The sequence below is a fragment of the Prionailurus viverrinus genome, chromosome E3 (genome assembly GCF_022837055.1).
Source record: "Prionailurus viverrinus isolate Anna chromosome E3, UM_Priviv_1.0, whole genome shotgun sequence".
Lineage (NCBI taxonomy): Eukaryota > Metazoa > Chordata > Mammalia > Carnivora > Felidae > Prionailurus > Prionailurus viverrinus.
In genome coordinates this window covers 6,926,613-6,933,494 of record NC_062576.1, presented here as the reverse complement: position 1 = coordinate 6,933,494, position 6,882 = coordinate 6,926,613, and positions in this window count along the sequence as shown.

The window sequence follows — 6,882 nt, the reverse complement described above, 5'->3', positions numbered from 1 at the left end:
TCCCAGGAGCCTACAACTCCCAGAAGCCCCGCGCGGGCCATGCCCGCTAGCCAATAGGGCCGCGGATCTCTTTGTAGCCTTGGTCTCCAGGGCTTATCAGAGTGCGGGAGGTCAGGGAGGCGTTTCCTTGAGCTCCTCTGGCCAGAAGGAGGGTTGTGGCGGAGCAGGTTGCTCTCCCGGCTGGGAGCGTGACGTCGGAAGCGCCTCATTCCTGTGAAGAAGCGGAGTCGTCCATGCAGGGCTTCTCTAGCCAGAGGATGCCCTTCTTAATAATCTCTCATTTTTGTATCAGGCTTAAATTGACCCTGTGGTATGTTTGGTGGATTGTAGTATTTGCATGGCTTCACTTTTTACGTTTACATTGAGTACTCTTGAACATCGAGCCTTTTGGTCTGTTCAAAATTATGGTGTATGGTGTGAAGTAAAGATCTAACTTCATCTTTTTCCAAGCCATTACCCAGTTGTCTCAACATTTATGAAAAAGGCTATCTTTACCTCCCATTGATCTGTGATGCTGCCTTTATCATATACCAAATCCTCATGTTTTGTGGTCTCTTTCTAGATTTTCTATTCTGTCGCATTGGTCTATTTGTCAATGCATGTGATAATATGCGGTTTCAATTTATTGAGCATTAATAATTGGTTTTACTATTTCTTACAGAGAATGCCCCCTGCTGTGTTTCTTCTTCAAAGTATTTTTGCTTCTTTAGTTCTTGTCCAAATTAACTATAGATTCAATTTTCCTAGTTCCAGAAATAAATCTGTATTGGGATCATTTTTAATATGTATTCACTTAGGGAGAGTTGACGTTCCTTTTTTTTCCCTTTTTAAAAAAAAACATTTATGTATTTTTTAGAGAGAGCAAGTGTGTGAGCACAAGCAGGAGAGGGGCAGAGAGAGAGTGAGAGAGAGAATTCCAAGTAGGCTCCGTGTTTTCAGCACAGAGCCCTATAAGGGGCTCCATCTCACGAACCATGAAATCATGACCTGAGCCAAAATCAAGAGTCAGGCACTTAACCAACTGAGCCACCCAGGTACCCCAGGGAGAATTGACATTCTTATAAAGTTGGTTTTCCTATCCAAGAACATGGTATGTTTTTCCATTTGTGGAAAAAAACCTAATTGTGGATCCTTTTGGAGTGTTTTAAAGTTTTCTTCATGATTTTGCACATAGTTTGTTATGTTTATTCTTAAGTGTTTTATCTTTTTTGTTGTTGTTGTTAATATTGTGAATTGGGTTGCACTGGCTTTTAAAAGTTTGTCTGTTAGTTTTTCTTGTGTAACAAACAACCCCAAACTTAGCGACCTAAAAAAGGAACCACTTATTTTGCTTATGACTCTGTGGGCTGACGATTTGGTCCAGACTTACCTGGCTGGCTTTTCTGCTGGGCTCCTTCTTTTTGTCTGTGTTCAGCTGCCAGTGTGAGCTAAGCAGTTCTCCTGGGGATTAGATGATTGTCACTTGGAGTGCTAGGAGGCATTTAGGCCACACGTTTCCCATCACCCAGCAGCTTAGCTCATACTTCCTCACTTGGTGGTGGCAGGTTACAAAAGCAAGAAACCAGAAGTTGCAAAAGTTCTTGATATCCAGGCTTGAAACTCACACGGTGTCACTTCTGTTGGTCAAAGCAAGCCACAAGAGCAGTCCAAATCCAAAGGGTGAGGAAATAGACTCCACTTCTAGAAGGGAGAAACTGCAAAGTCTATTCCTATACGTTTTGTTTTACTTTTTTGGCCATTTTTGCCATATACCACAATAAGATACTATGAAGAAGAGAGAAAAGGGTGATGATCCAGTTAGTACTGGAAATGGACTTTTTACATAACGATCAGCCTGCATGGCACAGTAAAAGGTCTAGAAAGTGCTGCGTTAGGCACTTTGAATTTTGTCTTTATATTAAACTAGACCTTCAGAGAGCTGAATACTTAAACTATATACTCTTTTCTTCCTTCATAGAATTAGCTATTTTTAATATTCCAAATTTTTATTTAAAATTTAGTTAGTTAACATATAGTGTAATGTTAGTTTCAGGAGTAGAACTTAGTGATTCATCACTTAGACACAGCACCCAGCGCTCATCACCAGTGCCCTCCTTAATACCCATTACCCATTTAGCCCATCCCCCACCCACCTCCCCTTCAGCAACCCTTCCTTTGTTCTCTAGAGTCAAGAGTCTCTTATGGTTTGCCTCCCTCTCTCTCTTTTTTCCCTTTCCCCTATGCTCATCTGTTTTGTTTCTTAAAGAATTGGCTCTTTTGAATTGTGCTTTGGTACCTGCCATCAGCTAACATTAAAAGGAATTAAAATCCATTAATTTTATTTATTATAGAGATCTTAAAATACCATCCATTATGTCACATAGCCCTTTCCTAGTGTACTCATGGGAAATTTCTCTTCCCACTTAGTATCAAGGATAGCTGGATTTCTCCTAAGCTACTATTAACAGTTTGATTTTACCCAAGTTACACTGCATATCATGTAACTGATCTTGTTTTCCTCTTGCATTGGCTGCTGAGGCTTTTCAGAGCCAAATTGTGAGCTACATTTTGCCAATACATAGGAACTTACAGTAGACAACTTGTAATCTCATTTTATCCCTGGCCCCATTTTATTTATCCTTGCACTATTTTACTTTTCTCAATTATTTTTTAAAGGTGAGGCAGTGTATCATGATTAGAGCCCATAGTCACACAACCCAGAGGCAGGAGTTGGTAGAACTTGACTGGTAATCAGATGGTGAGCAGACAACCTTATTGGGAAAAATGCTTGTATTGGGGCACCTGGGTGGCTCAGTGGGTTAAGTATAGGACTTGGGCTCAGGTCATGAGCCCAGGACACAAACTCAGGTTTGTGAGTTCAAGTCCTACATTGGGCTCTGGGCTGACAGCTTGGAGCCTGGAGACTACTTTGTATTCTGTGTCTCCCTCTCTCTTTGCCTCTCCCCCACTTATGCTCTGTCTCTTTCTCTCTCTCTCTCTCTCTCAAAAATAAACATTAAAAAAATTTAATGCTTGTATTGCCCTCATAGTACTTGCTATTTACTTATAGATTCCATAATTAATTATATAAGTGGATATTTTCTGAAGCTAGGTTTGTCTGTACTTAGGGATTTGCATTCTGTCCTTAATTCCCTTGCCCATCCTTGGCCACCTGACCCTAGTGGAAGCCTTGCCCTGCAATACTGGAAAAGGACTTCTGACTTCCTGCCAGATTGTGATAACATTCCCATAGAGATGAATAAGTGACTTGTACACAGTGTGTGCCTTCAGATATAAACATGGGACCAGTTATGTCATTAAATTGTTATATATTGCTCCAAATTATTAGAATGACAAACCTGAGCCTTGAGAATAGTGAAGTTGTTTCTCCAGAAGTGGATTTGTCATGAAGATTAATCCTGAAAAATCTGCCTTCACCTATTTCACACCCTGTTAATGTCTAACCAAACACATCACAAACAGACTAGTACAACCACTTAGCTGTTAGACCAAAAGTAGGGGTTGACTCCCTATGCTTGTGCACAACTTTTGAATAAATCATTAGGTTATAATTTAAACTTTAGCCCATAGAGATGTCATGGAATTCTGACCTTGAGTGAGACTTTGCATTCATAAAGCAGCATATTAATTGTACTCGTTTAAATAAATGAATTAAAAAAATTTTTTTTAACGTTTATTTATTTTTGAGACAGAGAGAGACAGAGCATGAACGGGGGAGGGTCAGAGAGAGAGGGAGCACAGAATCTGAAACAGGCTCCAGGCTCTGAGCAGTCAGCACAGAGCCCAACGCGGGGCTCGAACTCACGGACCATGAGATCGTGACCTGAGCTGAAGTCGGACGCTTAACCGACTGAGCCACCCAGGCGCCCCTAAATAAATGAATTTTTAAATGAATTTACTTATAACATATAACTTGTATAATTCCTCACTTATTAAATAAATAATGCAGATGATTTAATGTAAATGGTAAACTAATGTACAGTATTTCTCATTTCAATTGTATGATTTATTTTCTGAACATTGTTGAAATATAAATGAATATGAAACATGTAAAACATGATTACTGTATTTTTATTATATATTCTGTTTCTTGAAGCAAGAAAAAAAAAACTAGAAAAAATTTTCCACTATTAAATAGCTAGATTATTTTCTGCTTCCGACTTTTCTGAGTACATGGGGTCCAGAGATTCAGCTATTCCCATGATACTTAAATAAGTCTTTGGTATTTATATTTTCAAACAGACTATAATTAAGAGTTTACAGTCACGTAGGGACGGCTGGTTGGCTCAGTCGGTAGAGTGTGTGACTCAATCTCAGGGTTGTGAGTTTGAGCCCCATGTTGGGTTAGAGATTTTTTAAAAGTTATAGCCACATAATAGAGCCCCACGGTCAAATCATATCATCATAAAATATTTTTTAATGAAATTTAAAAAATGACGAAAATTCCAATTTGTCATTTACTCCTATTGCAGACTGAATTCAAGCTTAGTTTCAAATGCTTGGAGGCAAGATGCTTGTGGTAGACCCTCATTCCTTCCACAGTTTCCCCTGAGATACAACTCTGCTTCACATTGTCATCTCACACAAAATGTTTATGTGTCCTTATAAGGACATAGATAATCTATTTATACACAATATTTAAATTCTGTACTGGTCAGGGGCGCCTAAGTGGCTCATTCGGTTGAGCTTCTGACTCTTTAAAAAAATTTTTTTTTATGTTTAGTTATTTTTGAGAGCGAGAGAGACAGAGCATGAGTGGGAGAGAGGCAGAGAAAGAGGGAGACACAGAATCTGAAGCAGCCTCCAGGTTCTGAGCTGTCAGTGCAGAGCCTGATGTGGGGCTAGATCCCATAGACCGGGAGATCATGACCTGAGCCAAAGTCAGCTACTTAACTGACTGAGCCACCCAGGTGGCCCGAACTTCTGACTCTTGATATCAGCTCAGGTCATGATCCCAGGGTCATGGAGTCATGCTCAGTGCAAAGTCTGCTTCAGATTCTCTCTCTATTCCCTCTGCCCCTCTCCTCCTGACAAATAAAAAGTAAAAGAAATAAATTTTGTACTGGTCAGAAAGGTTCATCTGATTGCTGTTTTTCAATTCGTGTGTACACAAATTACCTGTGGATCTTTCCAAAATACAGATTCTGATTCAGTAGGTCTGGAGCAAGGCTTGAAATTCTGCATTTCTAACAAGCTTGCCAGAAGTGCCAGTGCCAGTGCTGTCTCCATGCTCGGAGAAACAAGGCCTCATGTAACCCTGTCACCTGTGGGTGTGTGACTTGGTGCCATAGCAGAAAAGATAAAAAAAGGAAAAGAAGAAAGAAAGAAAGAAAGAAAGAAAGAAAGAAAGAGAGAAAAGAAAGAAAGAAAGAAAAAGAAAGAGGGAAAGGAAGGAAGGAAGGAAAGAAAGAAAGAAAACTTTTCTTGGATGAGGTGAAAATTAAGTCATCATGCTACCCAATTTCTGATATAAATGCTTCATGGAAATTTTTTGTGACTAAGGAAGAGGGTGAAGTTTCATTAGAAATGAACATTAACTTTTTTTGAGCGTGCAGGGAAGTGACAAAGAGAGGGAGAGAATGAAAATCTCAAGCAGGCTCCCCACGTGGTGACATTATGACCTGAGCTAAAATCAAGAGTCTGATGCTTAACCAACCGAGCCACCCAGGCACCCCTGAACATTAACATGTTTTATGATGCAGAATATGGGTGAAATTCCTTATAGGGAATTCCATTCATGAGGACAAGCTCTTTTCAACAAGGCTGTAAAGCTGTTTCTGCATTCCATAACTCAGTCTACAGTAAGAGCCCTTGATTAGTCTGTTTACAATGAATAATTCTCTACAACTCTATACACCAGCTGTTTTCTTTGGTCTTTGTCCTTGTAGCAATAATAAAAGGAAACTAATTTGTATTGTTTGAACTCAAGGCAGGGAGCAAGCTGCCTTCTGTTTCTTCTGCCTCAACCTCAAACAATTATCTTCGTCTTCATTTCTCCTCATTATATTCCTTTTTTGATATCTCATATTCTTACATTTAAAAAATGTTAATGAAAAGAAAACAACACAAAGACCCTGGAACCGTAAGGAAGAAATAGGTGTACATACATAGACTGTGCCCATCACCTCCCTTCTTTTCTTCCTCAGGGAAAAGTACTTTTTCTTAGGAACTATGGAGAGTTTGGCCTTTTGGCTTTTCTCTTTCTTTAAAATTCTGCCTTGTTCTGGGGTGCCTGGGTGGCTCAGTGGGTTAAGCGTCTGACTTCAGCTCAGGTCATGATCTCACAGTTCATGAGTTTGAGCCCCGCATAGGGCTCTGTGCTGGCAGCTCAGAGCCCGGAGCCTGCTTGGGTTTCTGTGTCTCCCTCTCTCTCTGCCCCCACCCCCGCTCAGGCTCTGTCTCTCTCTCTCAAAAATAAATACTAAAAAAATTTTTTTTTTAATTTTGCCGTTTTTTACCTCCAAGTTCTTTAGAAAGTGTTTTATTTATATAGTCAATATGATGCCAAACACAGATATAATCGAAACCAGCGAAGCATAGGAAAGAAGAGGGAGAAGGTGGCAGCAGTGTCCATACTGATATTCAAAAGTGAGGGAGAGCGAGTGAATGATAGAACAGAAGGGTTGAGCTTCGAAGAGGACAAAGTCCTTGGCAACTTTGATGCCTGAGTGTAGGACATTGCAAGGGAGCTGCGCATAGGAAAGCTTAATGTCAGAGGGACTTATTGGAATTTATTTAATCTATTGGGGATTTGTTGCCTATAAACTTATCTACACCTTTTTTTAAAACTTTTTTTAAGTTTATTTATTTTGAGAGAGAGAGAGCGAGTGTGTGAGGGGGGGACAGAGAGAAAGAGAGAATCCCAAACAGACTCCACACCAT